Source organism: Mauremys mutica, chromosome 6, assembly GCF_020497125.1.
Source record: "Mauremys mutica isolate MM-2020 ecotype Southern chromosome 6, ASM2049712v1, whole genome shotgun sequence".
NCBI lineage: Eukaryota > Metazoa > Chordata > Testudines > Geoemydidae > Mauremys > Mauremys mutica.
The window spans coordinates 30576661-30596602 of record NC_059077.1 but is presented as its reverse complement, the minus strand read 5'-3'; the positions used below and the strand labels follow the sequence as shown (position 1 = coordinate 30596602).

The following is a 19942-nucleotide window of genomic DNA, read 5'->3' as shown; positions in this document are numbered from 1 at the left end:
TTTGACTCTCAATTATTTAAAGCTTTCAAATCTAGTAAAACACATGCATATTTTTAAAGTTTAAGGCACCCATTTCTTTATATCTTTGCAAAATTCAGGCTTTGATTATACTATGACCTGAACCTCTCTTAGTTGTTAAATATGTGAAGCTGTATCCTCCTCAGACCGTTATAACTCCACTATGCAAAATGAAACAATACCTTACACAATTCTTTTAGGGTTTGTTTGGAACCCGCTTCTGTCTCGTTCTATATGGGTTCTTATACCGCCGTCATCACCTTATTATCTAAGCGCCTTCCAGCTGGAGGCTTCTAAACAATGTTTATCAGCTACATGTTTTCTTTTTTTCCCCCAGCGTCCCTTTCTTTTAAAGGAAACTGACACGGCAAGAGTTTGGATAAAAGAAAAAAACAACAGTCCAGCTAGACTATATGTACACACATGGAAATTGTGTTGCGATGGAATGGTCAAAAAGTTATTAAATTTAAATGTGATGATTATTATGCTACTACTAAGCAAACGACCTCGAGGGAATCCTAGCTTAGGCTGAAAGATGTTTTCATTTGCAATGTGGAGGGTGTAGGTAAATCGAATAGAAAGGGAATCGAAGGTTCCTGTAAAGATACTAAGATGACCGTCTTGGTAGGAGTGCAAGATGTCAGAAGACAAAGATGTTGTAAATACACACACCTCACATATTTAACATTTAAATGAACAGTTGAAGTTGTAGCTAGGTGACCATTTAATTCTCCTCGAAACCGGCGAGGTTTTATTTATTTATTTACTTTTTTTTAAATCACCCCCGCCCCACATTGCGGTGTTTTCGCTCTGCAGCCCAGCAAGCAATGACCAAGAATTATTGCTGATGGTAGCAATTCCAAACAAACAAGCTGGCATGGGGCTGGGGCAAACTTTTAATAATGGGCAATTTCACATGAATACACTTATTTTGTGCACAACTCACACACATATTGTAAGCAACTATCATCCACTATGAGATCTATTAGGAGACATTCCATAACTGAATATTAAATATATACATCAAACCTATAGTCAGTTCAGGGTGGGGAGAGTCATCCTCACTGAGGAATATTTGTGAGAGTTTTGTCTGGGACACTCCTGGGGAGAGTTCAGGCCATTACACAGTGACTGTAAAATAAAAAGTGTAGCATGGAAATATCGCATTAAAAATACTAGCACGATCATTTGATAACCTTTGCGCTCACATTTTGTCTTATCACTGATTTATTCTCCTTTTCAGACCTCTCTCTTTCTCCATCCTTATACCATTTCTACCATTACCCATGAACAAACCAACCAAACAAACGAACCAAGAAAACCCACTCACACTCTTTAAAAATGTGGCTGTTGCAGATTAAATCTAGCAGTGATTAGCCGTTTAGACAATATTTTTAATACACGATCGCAGCAGCGACCTCTTGTGTTCAAAAGAGGCATTTATCCCCCTAATGTCACAAGCGCAGGCACATTTTTTGACCTTTTGTGAATTTCTACGTCGGGTCAAAAATAATTCCTTATTGAACGTGGCATACTAATGAACCTCCTCCGGGAGCAAATGAATGGAAGACCTTGATGGACCACACATACAAAAACACGTGTAACTTTAAAAATGCGCCCGATCTTAATTATAAACATCGAAGGGGTTTACAAGTGACTTTAATATAGAGGGGTCTTTTCTGTGCCGGGCCCATGTGTTCTTTTCCCAGAGATGGTCTGTATTCTTCTCCATTTGCCTAAACACGACGAGGATTACAATCAGGAGTCCATTTCTGAAACACTGCCTCTGTTTTCCAGTGGATCACCATTGTTTGTTTGAAAATAACCCAATCTGGTTTTAATTCTATTACCATCACCACCACCCCCCCCTTTTTTTTGTGGAAATACTTCTGGCGGAGGTGACTGAATTTTAAGCTTGATCTTTGTAAATGATGTGCGGTAAGCGAGAAACCTGTCTCCGCCCAACAAACCAGGATTGGGAAGGAAAGGAGGGATTTGAGGCTTTGATCAAGATCCCCTCTCTCCCTCCCTCTCCCCCCCAGCTACTGATTTGCTTACTGTGTATTCGATTCGCGTTCCTGTGAAGGCAAAGCTCTATATTTAGCCAGCATCAGAATCGGGTTTAAGGGAGTGGAATAATGAGTGGAACTGCCAGTTTCAATGAGTAAGGTATTTAGAGGAAAAAGGCTGCCGCAGGATCTCTTTTATGATACCAATAGGCACGTGATTGGGAAGACATAAAACGGGATTTGTACGTATTTTAGACACTTCCGAAAATCTGTTATTTGTTTGTTCCTTGTACTTTTCTTTCCTTATTTATTTACTTGGGGGGGGGGGCAGAAGGGGGAGAGAGGTCGTCTTCTGACAAGTGTATGGCAATACAAGCAATCAATAGCTTTCACCACGGTCAGGGACTCCGTTGAGATTATGTGCATTTAAAAGAAGCAGCGATTAACCCTTTACATTCCATAAAGAATGTGTATCTATTTATACATACAAAGGCACAGGTATGTATTTTGATAGCGGTAAAACTGCAGAAGATTCATCCACTGAACAAAATAATTACAGCACTGTCTCGGAAGACAACATCACGGTTGTTGGTTTTTTTTAAATATATATCTCCACGAATGTAAGGGCAGCCAGTCATTTTGATTTTAGTAAAGGGATGCGGTAATTTAGTTCACAACTGGACTTTGAGCCTGAACTTGAATTGTGCAGACACTGCGTTGAATCCGTGTTATATTTTTAATGAATGAGACTTGCCTTTTAAAATGCTAGACCGATCACCGGATCTAATCTAGTCTTTCGGCGTAAATTTACGAGACTAACGTTTATATTGACATTCTATTTTATTCAGACAGTAGAGGAAAGTCTCCGCAGAGACAACGTTTGATTCTTTGCTATAGATTAGATTCTGGCGGGGTATATTTGTGTTCCACTACAACACTACCGTAAAATACACACGCGGAGAGAGTTATCCGACAGTTTATTCAAGCCTTAAGAATTGACAGTGTGGACTAAGGTCAGTTCAAAACTTTTCTGTAACGCTTGGGACCAGACAGACGATTCTAAAACAGAGCGGATTGAATTGGTCGAGCGGATTTGGACTCCTGAAGGTTCAAATTTATTTTAATTGCATCACGGAATCCGGCATGTGAATCAGGTTTGTGCCAATGAAATATGCTGAGGAAGGGTTTTTGTTAATATTGAAATACAAAACAATGCAGCGGAGAAATCAATCATGAAATTTATTAGATTCTCCGGAGAATAGGGCTTGATTCTCCAGAGGGGTGCGATCTTTAATCTTCAAGCCCTGGCTGCTGAATGTTCAGAAGAAATGTACCATATCAGCACTAAATCTATCAAAACACAAGAAAAACTGTCAGTGGCTTTCTGGAAGCTTAGAGGTACAATACGGTTTATTAAATCGTCCAACCACTTAAAGAAGTAACATCCCTTCCCTACCAGAGCTGACAGCATTAAATCTATCACTAAACAGGGCAGCTAAAACGTCCCTAGGTTTAATCCAGGCAGAATCGGGAAATTTATAAACAAAAATACACGGAGGAAAGTAACATCTTGCACTGGGGCAAGAAAATTCATCAAGCCCTCATCCAAAAATGTTCCCTTACAATGATGAGATTGGTTCAGAAGCGAATGCTTTAAAATGAGATAATCTCAAGGAAAGGTTTAAATACACAGATTTGGTCAGTGAAGTGTTACCTATACTTAGTATCCATTGAACGCGATCGAAAAGCAGGGCTGTAGCCAAAAATAAGGGACATGGGGACGTAGCTTTGATATTTATTGCTTTAAACTTTCCCCTTTGTTATCTTTCCCCACGCCAGGAAGTGTACGAGTAAAGGAAATAAATCGGGGACCTTGTCTAAAATACGTGGAAAGATCGCGTGTGTGTGAAATTTTAGCGTCTGATTTGCAGTCCTTACTCAGGACAGATTCCCATTGACTCCAATGGGACTAAGAACCGCGGGATCGGGCCCTTTAGTGGCTTAAATATACCAGAGAGAGAGAGAGAGAAAAATGGGTGTTTGTCATCTTAGTCTCTGGCACAAAGACATACATCAACTCGAACTGATGAACTCTTTGCTTAATAACTAGACAAAAATACTTTGAAACCACATCTCCGCTTGTAAAACCACTGATGTACCGATAGGTAGGGAGAAACTAGTGAGGAACAGAGGGAAGGGATCAAAACGCGAAAAGCTGGTCTCATCCATTTTCCTGGGGGTTGAAGGGTGGGGTCTTTAAACATGTACAGTTATATTTGAACATGCTTCATCATAACAGCCCCACGCATAATGCCTAGCTAAGTGCTGTTTATAAAATGGTCACTTTTTCAAGTACATGAGCCATCTCTCCCGTTCCTTTAAAACCGTGAAAAGTCATGCACTTGAGAATGGCTTTGGGTACAAAAGGTGAATTCTAGATCCCGACCCACTGTTGCTGAGTAGATGACCAAAGAAGTTTGTTTTGAGATCTTTGTAGATAATGGACGCGCAAGGACCGAAACAACTTCCGAAACGGGGCCTTAAACCAGTCAATTAACTAAAGAAAAGAAACTCCTTGTTTTTAAGATAAAGTATGATCTTTAAATTTTAAAGGGAAACGTGTGCTAATTCTGCGTCCTTACATATTTGCTAAATAATTCTCTCTGCTTTCTCAGAAACAAGCGTGATCACAGGCTCGGGAAAGTCAGCTTTGAGAAGCCCTGCCAGGATAACAGCATATTGCAATTATTGCAACTCGGAACATTGGTGTATACTTTGTCCACTGTGGTGTGGAATAAGTCATTGCACTCAAGTGTGTATGGGAGAGGGAGGGAATTGGGGAGCTTTAGGGAGAGTGCAGAGATCAGGGCTGAAGTTGATAGGAAAATATCTCAGTTCTTAGACAATGAGCCATAACTTACATGAGTAGGAATTTGAAAGCTAAACTTAATACCTTATTAGTACTTATCATTTCCACATCTCACATAACAGAATTTTTTGATGGAAACGGGAGATAGTTTCTGATTTTATCGAAGTGGAGAGTATATTTTAAAAGTGTATAAACTATCTGAGTCATATCTATGCCTGTTGCGTTACAAAGAGCTTCTTTAGTTAAACAAATGATGTTTTTACTTTAAGCAATTAGACACCGATTTTTGGAGCTTCCAAAATCTTTTTTAAATCATCCCTATTGAAAGCAGCACTCCCGGTTTTGCTTTCCAAATGATCATTCGCCTGTTCAATGCATCAGTTGTCTTTTCTTAATACATTTTAAAGCTGGGGAAACAAAAAAAGGCAGAAAGGACATTATAAGTAAAGGAATATATCTGTATATGAATCAAGACAATCAGTTTGATAATTGGTTATGGGATCTTTGATTGACAGGTGTTGATCTGTTATACTGCCTTAAACCTTATATACATATGTCACTAGGATTTGGTCCTTATACAGGTATATTTTATTGCATAAAAATAAAATAAAATTAGCATCTATAGCCTTCTAATTCTTACTGAATTATTTGATTTACCTATTTCAAATAAACACACATTTATCCACACACAGTTTAGACAGATAGTTTAAAATAAATTAGCTGAATTAATACAATAGAAATATGTATAAAATCATGAAATGTTACCCCTTTGAATTGGCTACTGTTGACTTACAGCTTGGAAACATAAATCTTGCAAAATCAGTGACCAAATAAGTGTTAGTGAGACTCTTAAGGGAGGTGAGGTTTGGACTTGGAACAGTTAAAGCTTGTTTGTGCCTAACCTACACCATTATTGTACATACAGGGTGTGTTTGTGTGTGTGTGTGTGTATGGAGATATATGTATATGTGTATACACACACACACACACACACACACACACACACACCAGCATTACATAAGTTTATTATATTCTAATGAGAAGACAAAATCATCTAATGCCGGCATTAGAAGCTTCTAAACTGTACATATGGAAAACACAAATTTGTTACAGTAGCTAAACACAAAATGAAAAGGTAAAAAAGAATCCTGAGAGTAAGAAGTGTAATCAACATGTTATCTTTGTGAACTAGAGATGAACAATGGCTCCTCATGCAACCATCTCTGATTCATGAAAATAAAAAGTGTAGTTTTATGTACTGTCCACTGTTCTGTGGTCTCTGTTCTGAACGGCGGCAAATAAAAACCTTCAATAAATCATAAATCATACATTAAGACTGGCCATGCACAACATACGTATAGCTTAGCATTTTTCCCCACTAGTGGGACATATGCCATCCATGACTTATGAAGATGAAAGGTATATCATATCACCATATTGTGTTCTATATGGATATGTATAGATATAAAAAGGGAATGAGCATTAGGGCAACAGATACAGCTAATACATATGTTGCACATTAATAACATTAATGTGGAGTATATAACCATTATTAGAGCCACTTATGGCTTTGTTTCTTTGTAATTCTGTGCTCCGCCCAACCTCATTGAAATAAATGTATCAGAGATAAGTGCAGCAAGATCTCAAGCCTGTCATCATTTGTTCTGTCTGTATATGATGTATATTTGTACATGTATGGTTATTTGCATACATATCTAGTGATTCATCAATTTCTATTCCATACAGCTTCTGTTTCCCCATGTAAACAAACATTAAAGGATGAACTCCACATCTGAAGAAACTTTATGCGTGAAATATGTTATGGGATCATATTGTTTTGCATACCAGGAAGCTGTGTATAACTACATTCTATTATGTTAATATAATAATTTATCGTATGTCTGAGTTACAGATTTGGGTCACTGTACTATTTTCACCATCTCTATTTTCAGAACTGATTTCATAGCGTGTTGGATATTATCCAGTATGAATCGTTAGCCCCATAACAAGAAGAAATGTTGGTCTCCAGAGTGGCACAAAAAGAAAATATGTGTTTCATAAGCCTGGTCAGTAAATGGCAAACCTCAGGAAAATATGTGCCAAATGGTATTTGATGACATTCCCTACAGTATGTGACCTTAATGCTGTTCTAGAAAGAAGTGCAAGTAGAACCAGCAAAGGGGCTGCTGATGTGGCCAAGGGTAAAGTGTGTCTCATCCCCATTGTAGTTGAGAGTGCTTAATTGAATGGAGGTAAGAAAGGTGGTAATCATCAGAAGGCCACACCTATGTGCATGGAAGAAGCTTGTGTGCATGGAGAAGTAAAAAGATATAGGAATAAGGATTTAAGAAAGTGGAACTAGGGAAGGAAAAGGGATGAATGAAGTAGGGAAAACAAGAGAGGAAGGGGTGGAGTGGAATAAGTAGAACCAGAGAGGTGAAGAGGTGAACTAAGATCTTAAACTGATCCCAGTGCCAAAGGGAACAGAAAAGAAAGAAAGAAACAGATGGTGAAGGGTGAAATAAAGGAATGAGGATGACAGAATAAGAAATGGAGAGAGGAGAGATGGGGAAAGATCAAGGGATTAAAGAGGGAGGGAAGGGCAGGGAATGGGAGATAGTGTTTATGTTTACGTTTGGCATCTGAGGCTGTGCCAAATCTGATTTTCTTTCTTTCTTTTTTTTTTTTGCATTAGACAGCGAAAGTTTCCCCATTTCCCTTCTAACAGAAAGCATTTGTCTGTTTAGATTCTTTTCAACAAACACTCCTAATACAAATGACAAAACGTAAGTATAAACATTTATTTGTCATGCTTGGATTTGCATAGCATTTTCTCTTTTCCTAAACATGGATTTAAAAAAATAAAATAAAATACTGTTGTTTCAGAAAAAACTTCTCTGTAGGTCAGAGAGTATCCCTGGTTTGCACATGTGCAGAAACTAACAGGCCTATAAAAGCTTGATGTGAATCAGCACTACCCCATAAAAGGTCAGCTACAGCCAGAATCAAGCTACTTTTAAAAGGCATCTACCATGGAGAAGAAATATGAGACAGACAGGAACAGTATAGAGGGGAATAAGTATTAATCAGTGCAAAAGACAGAGGGAACAGAACAGAAAATTCTGCCAAGCTTTAATACTTCTCTACTAATATGTTCAACAATGAACATACATCCCACACAGACTGATTGGCTAAGGTCAGGTTGATCTTAGCTATGTAAAAGGAAGCAGCTGTCAACTCTGGCACATGGCAGATGGAGAATTCTTATCAGATTTTTTAAAACCTGAAATTACTTTTTTTTTTAATTTAGAAATTGATTTGCTGTATGACACGAGAAACCCTAATACTGGCACCACATGTTGCACTGCACCATCTCCCACCCACGTGTGTCAAGATATGAATGTTTTTATTGTTGCTATATTTTGTAATACTTGCATTTTCAAAGATAATTGGGGTCAGCCTCATTTATTGTCAGCATCCTGTACATCTAATTAGTCTGAAGCATAAATGTTATTCTATTGATATTGAAATGGGGGAGGGGGGGTGATAGTGTACACTTACAAAGTAGGGGGAAAAGATCTCTTCACTGCAGGAATTACTGGGTGAAATTCAATGGCCAGGGGTCAGAATAAATGAACATAGTGGTCTCTTGTGGCCTTAAAATCTATGCTCTTCAGCTGGGGTCAATCAATGTAACTTCACTGATGTTAATGGATATATGGCTCTTCACACCAGCTGCGGATCTGGCCCTCTCAGTCCATAGATCTAGAAAAGGTTATGCCCACAAATTTCAAAACAAATATCATGTATTTCATATGTACAAAGCATAAATATAGTGAAAACATTCATTTATAGGAATCACTGAAGAAGGATTTTAAAAATCAACATTCACTTTTTAACAATAGTTTAATTATTGGCCTTAATGATAACAATACTTTGCACTCACACATTGCCTTTCAACAGATTATCTCAAAGTGCTTTAAACATTTATTACATTTGTTAAATATTAAAGGCCCCAGTTCTTAATACTGGGTTAGGAGTAGAAGGTGCTTAGGACTGGGCCTTCACACAAATAAGGACTGCAGGACTGGGATACATTAGATTAGTCATCACAACAGCTTTGTGAGGCAGGAAATTATTATTATGCCCATTTTACAGATGGGCGAAATCACAAAAAGTTAAGGGCCCAGTTCTACTGCAATTGTAGTCATGGGAGTTCTGCCACTGATTGAAATGGAACAAGGTTGTGTATTGACTAATATCACACAGTTAATTAGGGGCAGATTACTCACCTTTCATAACTAAACAGTACTGCTTTTCCACTATTGCTAAAGTATGATACTGGATAAATTCTAGAAAATAAATACCCGCATTGAAATTATATATATGCATTAGAACCTATTACAATGTTATGCTTTGGTATGAGCTCCAATAATTATGCACTTAACAAAAGCAAAGCTATTGTACATACATTTTTTGCTGAGATTCATCAACATCTGTAAATATGAACTGCACAGGATCTTGAATTTATGTATATGTTGATCAGCAAGTAGGTAAAAACAAAAATCTTGACTCTGTTTAAGAAAATAAGAACATAAGAGCTGCCATACTAGATCAGAGCAATGGTTCATCTAGCCCAGTATCCTGTTTTCTGACAGTGGCCTGTGCCAGATGCTTCAGAGGGAATAAACTGAACAGGACAATTATTGAATGATCCATTCCCTGGTTGTTTAGTCTCAACTTCTGGCAGTTGGAGACTTAGAGACACCCAGGGGATGGGGCAGCCTTGCTGACCAGCTTGTCTAATACCCATTGATGGATCTATCCTCCATGAACTTATCTAATTCTTTTTTGAACCCAGTTATACTTTTGGCCTTCACCACATCCCCTGGTAATGAGTTCCACAGGTTGACTGTGCACTGTGTGAAGAAATACTTCTTTATTTTGTTTTAAACCTGCTGCCTCTTAATTTCATTAGGTGATTCCTGGCTCTTGCCTTATGCGAGGGAGTAAATAACACTTACTTATTCACTTTCTCCACACCATTCATGAATTTATAGACCTTTATCATATTCCACCTTACTCCTCTCTTTTCTAATATCAGCAGTCCCAGTTTTTTTAATCTCTCCTCATATGGAAGCTGTTCTCACCCCTAGTTATTTTTATTACCCTTTTCTGTACTTTTTCCAGTTCTAATAGATTTTTTTTGAGATGAGGCAACCATAACTGCACACAATATTCAAGGTGTGGGCGTACCATGGATTTATTGTGGCATTATGATATTTTTATCTAATTATTTATCCCTTTACTAATGGTTCCTAACATTCTGTTAGCTTTTTTGACTGCCACCACACATTGAGTAACTATCCACAATGACGCCAAGATCTCTTTCTTGAGTGGTAACAGCTAATTTAGACCCTGCCATTTTGTATGTATAGTTGGGATTATGTTTTCCAGTGTGCCTTATTTTTCACTTATCGACATTGAATTTCATCTGCCATTTTGTTTCCTAGGCACCCGGTTTTGTGAGATCCTTTTGTAGCTCTTCATAGGCAGCTTTGAACTTAACTATCTTGAGTATCATTTGCAAATTTTGCCACATCACTGTTTACCCTTTCTCCTAGCTCATTTATGAATATGTTGAATGGCACAGGTTCCAGCACAGATCCTTGGAGAACTTTGCTACCTGTCACCATGGTGAAAACTGATCATTTATTCCTACCCTTTGTTTTCTATCTTTTAACCAGTTAGTGATCCCTGAGAAGACCTTCCCTCTTATCCCATGACAGCTTACTTTGCTTAAGATCATTTGGAGAGGGACTTATCAAAGGCTTTCTGAAAGTCCAAGTACACTATATTCACTGGATCACTCTTATCCACGTGTTTGTTGACACCCTCAGAGAATTCAAATAGATTGGTGAGGCATGAATTTACCTTTGCAAAAGCCATGTCGACTCTTCCCCAACATATTGTGTTAATCTATGTATCTGATAATTCTGTTCTTTACTATAGTTTCAACTAATTTGCTGATACTAAAGTTAGACTTACCAGCCTGTAATTGCCAGGATAGCCTCTGGAGCCTTTAAAAAAATTGGCATTACATTAGCTATTCTCCAGTCGTCTGGTACAGAGGCTGGTTTAAGTGATAGGTTACATACCAGATATTGGTAGTTCTGCAATTTCATATTTGAATTCCCTCAGAACTCTTGGGTGAATCCAATCTGGTCCTGGTGACTTATTACTGTGTAATTTATCCATTTGTTCCAAAACGTCCTCTACTGACATATCAATCTGGGACAGTTGCTCAGATTTTTCACGTAAAAAGAATGGCTCAGGTGTGGGATCCTCCCTCACATCCTCTGCAGTGAAAACCGATGCAAAGAATTCATTTAGTTACTCCGCAATGACCTTGTCTTTGCTGGGTGCTCCATAAGCACCTCAGTCATCTAGTGACCACACTGATTGTTTAGCAGGCTTCCTGCTTCTGATTTCTCCCCATTTCTTTACAGTGTAAAAAATAACCCGTGACTCTGGTTACTGACCCAGTGGACTCCTTTGCAGTTAGATCGCAATTCAGCAAGTCACTTAAGCATGTGCCCAACTTTGAGCTCATGTCTCCATGAAGTCAGTGGGATTATGTTCAAGTTTAAAGTTAGGGTGAATGTTTAAGTACCTTGCTGAACCCAGGCCTCTATCATCTTTACATGTTTACAAGATTGTTTACATATTATTGTGATGATAAAGTAGCAATTTTTGTGACTTTGGGTGAAATCCTGCCCTTACTCCTAGGAACCACACTGGGGAAAGAAAGAGGGAGAGGAGCAGAGCATAACCAGCTGTGTGTTAGTGAAAAGCAAGAGCCATCCTGCTGCTCTTTTCAAAAGAAGCAGCATGAATATCCACAATAGCAGCAGACCATGTCCTCTTGAGTCCTAGATTTGGATCCTGCCCTGCTTCTCACTATCACTATCCCCAAAAAGCACAATTCAGGCCACTGAGGGCAGAATTTGGACCTGTGTTTTTAGCAGCCATTATTTTTATTTCACTGATGAGCTGAATTGGTATGTCTCTGTAACAATAGTTACAGAGACATACAGTTCCTGGAAATGTTCTGACTGGGAATCTCATTGACCATCTTTGTTTCAACAGTAGACTTCCTCTACTATCCAAGAGAAAGTACATTTGGACTAAGCAATCTTTTACCACACATGAAGAGGAAGGGCACTGATTATCCACATTATCTGATTATCCTGATTTACAATGATTTTACTCCAGAATAACTTCATTGCTTTCCTTGGAGTTACTCCCAGTTTACACTAGTGTACATGAGTGGAGAATCAGGCTCAAAGAGCCTAAGCAATGACACAGTAAGAACAAAGTCTAACAGGTCTGTTTTAATCTGATTGATTTCAATTTGCTGGGATCTGTGTGAAATTTTGCTTTCTGTTTTTGAGACGAGGCAGTTAGTTTATGTGGTTCTGCAGTACCTAATTTCATTTTGAATTTGGAGGTTCATGTGAACCCCAAAACTCAAAGAGAGTTTCTGGAACTGGCAAGTTTTGCCTGGTTTCAGGGGAATAACTGTAAAATAGCTGAATGTTGCAAGGACTCCATAAAATATTGATCAGAAATCAGATAAGATTCTTTTGGATGTTGGCCCTTGTTTGTAAACCTGGCCCAACTTCAGATCCTGCAAACCTTTCCCCCTGTGAGTAATTCATATTCAAACAGATTTCAGGGTCCAGTTGCATAGAAATGTAGATCTGAAAATGACCTCAAGACGTCATCAAATCCAGCCTCCTGTGTTGAGCCAGAACCAAATAAATCTAGACCATCCCTGACATATCTTCATCCAAAAAATCTCAAATGATGGGGTTTTCACAACCTTCCATGGAAGCCTATTCCAGAGTTTAGCTACCTTTATAGTTTTTCTTAATTTAAATCTCCCTCACTGCAGATTAAATTCATTCTTGTTTACCTTCAGGAACATGGAGAACAATTGATCACTGTCCTCTTTCTACCAGCCCTTACCATATTTGAAGACTGTTATCAGGTCCCCACTCAGTCTTCTTTTTCTCAGATCTAAACATGCCCATTTTTTTAACCTTTCCTCATAGATCAGGTTTTCTAAACTTTTTATTATTTTTGTTGCTCTCCTCTGGATTCCCTTCATTTTATCCACATCTTTCCTGAAGTGTGGCACCCAGAAAAGGACAAGGAACTCCAGTTGAGTCCTTACCAGTGTTGAGTGGAGCAGGAAAATGCTTCCCATGTCTTACACACAACAGTCCTTTAAATACACCTCAGAATAATAATAGTCTTTTTCACAATTGCATCAGGTGGTTGACTCATATTCAATTTGTGATCTACTAAAACCCTCAGATCCTTTTCAGCAGTACGAACACCTACACAGTTATTTCCCATTTTGTAGTCATGAATTTGATTTTTGGTTCCTAAGCGAAGTACTTTGCACTTGTCTTTATTGAATTTCATCTTGTTGATTTCAAACCAGTTCTCTAATTTGTCAAGGTCCTTTTGAATTCTAATCTTGTCATCCAAAGTGTTAGCAACCCCTCGCATCTTGGGATCAACCTCTACTCTTAAAAGCATAGTCTCTACTCTATTATCCAAGTCGCTAATGAAAATATTGAATAATACCTAATTCAGGACTAACCCCTGAGACGCTCCAGTAGATACCAATGATCCACTGTCAAACTGGGAGAGTGTAACTACTCTATGAGAATGGTCTTTTAACCAGTTATGCACCCACATTAGAATAATTTCATCTTGACCACATTTCCCTAGTTTGCTTATAATGTAGGACTGTGTCAAAAGCATGACTACAGAGTACTTGGATGAGTAAGGTTGAGCCAGGTTCAGGTTTGTACTGAGACCTGGTTTTGGGCTTTAGCTTAGAAATCCTTATTCTGATAACTAAACACATATTCATGTGAGTGGTCCCACTGATGTTGATGGGACTACTGATATGTATGGTTTGGTTTATTCACATGGGATTGGGCCATTTGTTATAAAGGTTTATGTGAATAAAGGTTGTAAGACAAAGCCCTTGATATATATATTTTTCTTTTTCATATATACACTACACATGTAAATCTTTTTCAAAAAGTCACAAACCAAAGCACAGTGCTATCATTAGCATTTCTCTCCAGCATTAGTTGAGTGTATTTTTAAACTGTGTCTGGTTTCAGAAACAAAATTTGTAATAGCTACTTAAAATTGTACTTAAGACAAACCCAATTTGTTCTGACAATTAACAAAAGTGGTTTTTCAGAAAAGAAAATTAGGACTGGAAATGACTCAGATACAGTCAAAATACTGTTGAGAATGGAATTCTTAGGCTTAAAATATATCAGAAAGATGAAGTATAATTTCATGAATTCTTTAATGTCATCTTCATTCAAGCTATGATGGCACTAAAAAAAGATGGAAAAGTAGTAGGAATGGGACAGGAACTGGAAAGGTGTTAAACGACATCCTAAACAAACTATAGCATCTCTGTTTTGGTTTACAATGAAGGATGACCATGTAACTAATTTAAGTATATATAATGATATTCTGTAATTGCATTGGGAACCAATATGGACCAGTGTAGGCAGTTATATGCAGTAACTGTGTGTGTGTAGTTTATGTGTAGTTATATTTTTTGGATTTTCTTTGTCCTTTTTCACAAATCAGAGTCCTTTGCTGGGATGACAGCAGAACTACCCCCAACACCATCCCCCCAACATAAAGTCCTCTGCTTCCTTTCTTCAGCTTGCCCAAAGACAAGGAGCCAGGGCTTGAGGAAGAGAGGCCCCAGCCTGTCTGAAGAAGAGATGTGGGATCCCCTCACCACCTCAATGATTTTTTAGTTAAAGGCCCTTATCACCAGCTCCTTAAAGCAGAGCATGTGGCCATGATGGTGGAGGGGGAGAGGTTCAAAGGTCTCTGTATGGGATCTGACTATGGCCCTGGATCGTCTTAATGGAATCCTGCCTGTTCAATCCATCTCTGAACCGTTTTCTTTCTTTTCACTTTTTGTACTATTTTCTCTCAATTAAATTCACCCTTGGACTAGCTATGGGTTTTGTGGGGCGCTACACAGGATTAGAGAGGAGGTGGCCTTGTGGCTCAGTCCCTGATGCAGGTTTGGGCAGCCTTAAGGGCCACCTTCAGTTGCAACCCCTGCTGCTATCACCTGATTGGATGCTGAGGCAACAGAGAATAGATGAGGGGGAGGGATACCCTGACTGCATCTCCCTCCACTCCCTGACCATCCCTTAACTCCACCCTTGAATGCCCCTTGCAGTGGGGGTGTCACTGCATGGGGAGTGCAGTATCGATATTCGCTGTAGTGGCCTCAGTCTTGACCTATGTTCCTTTTATGCCAACTTTAGAGCAGCTGTTGTCTTTAGGCCACTATTGTCTTTCAAAGTCTTCCTGCATCACCCCTCTCCCCCAATGTACTAATACTTTAATACTCACTAGCCATATCAATGCTGTCAGGTAGATACATATTATTAGCTCCAATATATAGATGGAGCAATTGGGACAGAGAAGTTAGGTCCAGGCAACAGGGGATAGCCAAAACTAGAATTCAGGTGTCCCTTGTTTCCAAACCCCTAGTCTACACTGCTTCTCACATTATTGAGCTGTTCCCTATTTGATCAGAGGATCACTCACTGCTCAGCAGAGGTGGAGTTCAGCTGTGGCCTGGTATCTGGGAGGGAGACTGTTGACGTTAGCACCATTAATGGCTGCCTAGGAAGCCCTGAGTCCACTGTAGCCACCAGCTAGTCTGGCATTCCTCCCCATTCCCCCTCCCCGCAAACATGGACATGTTGTGATCTTCACAGGGCAACAAAGAGTAACCCTGCAACATATGAGTTATTGAAAAAATCACAGTGACAAACTTCTAGCCTCAGCTATCAGTTTACATTGATTTTCACTGGCTTACATTTTCAAGGCTATCACTGCAAAGAAACAGGACCTCTGTATTAAATGAAAGCTAAGATTATCCTTAATATTTACAGTATTCCGAAATTTGAGAAGAGTAGTGGGTATGGGCTTTGTGGGCCTGAGCCTGCAAATTCTTATTCATGTGTATAGGCCTTACTCACATGAATAATAGTTTGTAAGATTGGGTCTGCTATGCACAAGGATATTGAATACATTGATATAACAGGCATCCTGGAAACTTGGTGGAATGAGAAAAATCAATGGGACATGGTAATATCAGGGTACAAAATATATAGAAATGACAGAGTAGGTCATGCACTATATGTGAAAGAAAGGATAGAGTCAAATATAGTAAAAGTCTTAAATAATGTATAGAATCTATATGGATAGAAATTCCATAGTTGAATAATAAGAGTACAGCAGTAAAAATATATTACTCTCCACCTGACCAGGCTGTAAAACGCCAAGGGAGATTAGAGAGGCTACAAAGGCAGAAAATGCAATAGTAATGGGGAATTTCAACTATCCTCATACTGACTGAGTATATGTCACCCCAACAAGGGATGCAGAGAGAAAATTTCTAGACACCGTAGATGACTGTTTCTTGAAGCAGCTTGTCCTGGAACCCACAAGGGAAGAGGCAAGTCTTCCTAAATGCAGCACAGGTGAGCACAACTGAACTGCTTGGTAATAGTGACCATAATGTAATTGAATTTAACATCCTTGGGCGGGGGGTGGGGGGAGGAAAGGGGGGAGGAAATGCCACAGAAACCTGTCACGGTAGCATTTCACTTCAAAAAAGGAAATTATGGAAAAATTAAGAAGCTAGTCAAATGGAAAAGAAAAGGAATAGTCACCAGGATAAAATGCCTGCAAACTGCAAGGAGACTATTAAAAACACTATAATAGAGGCTCAAATGAAATGTATACTCCAAATAAATAAGTAACAACAATAAGAAAAGCTAAAAAATGCCATAATGGCTAAACAGAGTAAAAGAAGTGGTTAGAGGCAAAAAGGCATCCTTTAAATATTGGATGTCAAATACTAGTGAGGAAAACAGAAAGAAGCAAAAACTCTGGCAAGTCAAGCATAAAAGTATAATTAGGCAGGTCAAAAAAGAATTTGAAGAGCAACCAGCAAAAGACACAAAAACTAATAGAATTTTTTTTTAATTACATCAGACATAGGAAGTTTGCCAAAGAATCACTCAAGGAAGGTTCCAAACAAGCACTCAAGGAAGACAAGGCTGTTGTGGAGAAGCTAAATGAATTCTTGTCACTAGTCTTATTGGCAGAGGATGTGAGGGAGATTCCCACACCTGAGCCACTCTTTTTAGGTGACAAATCTGAGCAACTGTTCCAGATTGAGGTGTCAGTAGAGGAGGTTTTGGAACAAATGAATAAATTACACAGTAATAAGTCACAAAGACCAGATGGTGACCAGTTCTGAAGGAACTCAAATATGAAATTGTAGAACTATCAAATGTAAATCAGCCTCTGTAGCAGATGACTGAAGGATAGCTAATGTAATTATTAAAAAAGGCTCCAGGGGCAATCCTGGCAATTACAGGCTGGTAAACCTAACTTCAGTACCAGCAAATTAGTTCAGTCCAGACGAGATAGGGATGAATCCTTCAGGATGCTGGAATGATACAACTAGAAGGAGAGAATGAGGTGACACCTGTGTCCCTCTTGTCTACCCTGAGTTCATAGTCTGCAATGCACAGCTGTTTCTGGATTATCAGGTAGCCAAGATTTCCAGGAGTGCCTTTTTCTGCCTTCATTTGCTCTGATATGGACCTTGCCACAGTTATTCATGCCTTTGTGACTCCACTGGATTACTTCAGTGCTCTCTACTTGGTTTAGCTTTGAAGTCCACTTGCAATCTACAGCTAGTTCACAACACAATTTCTCATCTATTTAGCATTGCTAGCCATATGGAGCATATTACACCTGTAGACTGTACTGGCTTCCAGTTTACTTCCAGGTCAATTCATGGTGATGACTTTGATCTATAAAGCCCTACATGATTTGAGTCAATCAACCGCAGAGACCAGTTTTCTCCCTATGTACCATTTCAACAGCTTGGTTCAGTTCTGTCTAGCCAACTCTTTCCACAATGTGTGTACTATAGCAGCTGTGTGGCCTACTATGTAGGGATACATAATCTCTTTACTGCTGTTCCCTGGTCAGTGATGTAGGATTATGACCCCCACTGTCCCTCTGATTTCCACAGACTACCCCTCTTTGTCCCCCACAGCATGGCTTGTTTACTTGCAACGTGGCTGAATTAATAATGCATAAAATTTCCCTTTTCTGATATTTTGTGATTCTAAATGTAGGTCTTAATGTCTCATTAATATAATTTCCTAATTCAATGTGTGGAAGGTTGGTTTTGTATGAGAGTCTCCAGTTTTGAGAGCTCATTCTTGATCTTCTCCTGTTTGCTGTACAGGATACTGATCAGGTGGTTCCTCAGTTTCTTTGAGAGTGTGTGGCACAGTCTCTCACCATAGTAGTGTAGTATGTCGACTGCAATGGATTTTTCTACCTTCAGTCCATTTGGTATGATATCCATTTGTTTGCACTTGCAGAGGAAGATGATGCATGTCTGTATCTGTGCAAGTTTTTTGATGAGGTTGATGGATTTACACTTCATATGGCTAAATGTAGTGCCCTGCATGGTGTCAAGTATCAGAGGGTGTTAAGGGTAATTAACATGAGCGACTCCATTTTGTAAGTTCCCCTATTTTGTATCCATCATTAACTAAAAGCGAGCACATCACGTACAAAGCTCCCAAGGGCAGCATGAAAGAAAGATAAAGCCAGAAACAGGAAAGAGGATAGGAAAACAGCTGCAACAGCATAATTAAGGAAAAATTCTAGTATGCAAGGTAACAGCTGGACTGTGCACTAGCCAGCACGAGGACAATGACTAGCTGTAATAGGCTAAAGATAAGAAAATGGCTTGTTTATTGGCTAAGGCTTCCGATCCACGAGGGTAGCATGCACTCCTAAAAGGTATATAGCTTCTATGTAATCTGCAGCCTGGGTCTCTCCCTGACTAGCAGGGGGACACCATGTTTGAACGTTGTTTGAACCTTGCGCAATAAAACTTTGTTGTTTGGACACTCTGTAAATCTTTGGTTTTTGTGCCTCAGCCTAGAAATGAACGGTGTGTGGCCTACAGGTATAATTCGCAACAGAGGGGTAGCCGTGTTAGTCTGTATCCACAAAAACAACAGGAGTCTGGTGGCACCTTAAAGACTAACAGATTTATTTGGCCATAAGCTTTCCTGGGTAAAAAACTCCACTTCTTCAGATGCTTGGAATGAAAATTACAGATGCAGGCAAACATATACTGACACATGAAGAGAAGGGAGTGACCTTACAAGTGAAGAACCAGTGCTGACAGGGCCAATTCAATCAGGGTGGATGTGGTCCACTCGCAATAATTGATGAGGCGATGTCAATACCAAAAGAGGGAAAATTGCTTTGGTAGTGAGCCAGTCACTCCCAATCCCTATTCAAGCCCAAATTAATGGTGTTAAATTTGCAAATGAATTGTAGCTCTGCAGTTTCTCTTTGAAGTCTGTTTTTGAAGTTTTCTGTTGAAGTACGCTACTTTTAAATCTGTTATAGAATGTCCAGGGAGATTGAAGTGTTCTCCTACTGGCTTTTGTATTTTACCATTCCTGATGTCTGATTTGTGTCCATTTATTCTTTTATGCAGAGACTGTCCAGTTTGGCCAATGTACATGGCAGAGGGGCATTGCTGGCACATGATGGCATATATCACATTAGTAGATGTGCAGGTGAATGAGCTCCTGATGGTGTGGCTCATGTGGTTGGGTCTTTGATGGTGTCGCTAGAGTAGATATGGGGACAGATTAGGCAATGGGGTTTGTTAGAGGGATTGGTTCCTGGGTTAGTGTTTCTGTGGTGTGGTGTGTAGTTACTGGTGAGTATTTGCTTCAGGTTGAGGAGCTGTCTGTAAGTGACGACTGTCCTGCCTCCCAAGGTCTGTGAGAGTGAGGGATCGTTTTCCAGGATAGGTTGTAGATCGTTGATGATGTGCTGGAGAGGT

General features: G+C 39.2%; 1 long non-coding RNA gene across 1 annotated transcript; it reads left to right on the top strand.

Annotated features, from left to right (window-relative positions):
* Positions 1 to 2111: 2111 nt before the first annotated feature.
* Positions 2112 to 15388, top strand: LOC123372218. Its single transcript, XR_006580171.1, has 4 exons — positions 2112 to 2269; positions 6849 to 6962; positions 7592 to 7682; positions 14593 to 15388. It is a non-coding gene; the product is annotated as an uncharacterized LOC123372218 (long non-coding RNA).
* Positions 15389 to 19942: the final 4554 nt, after the last annotated feature.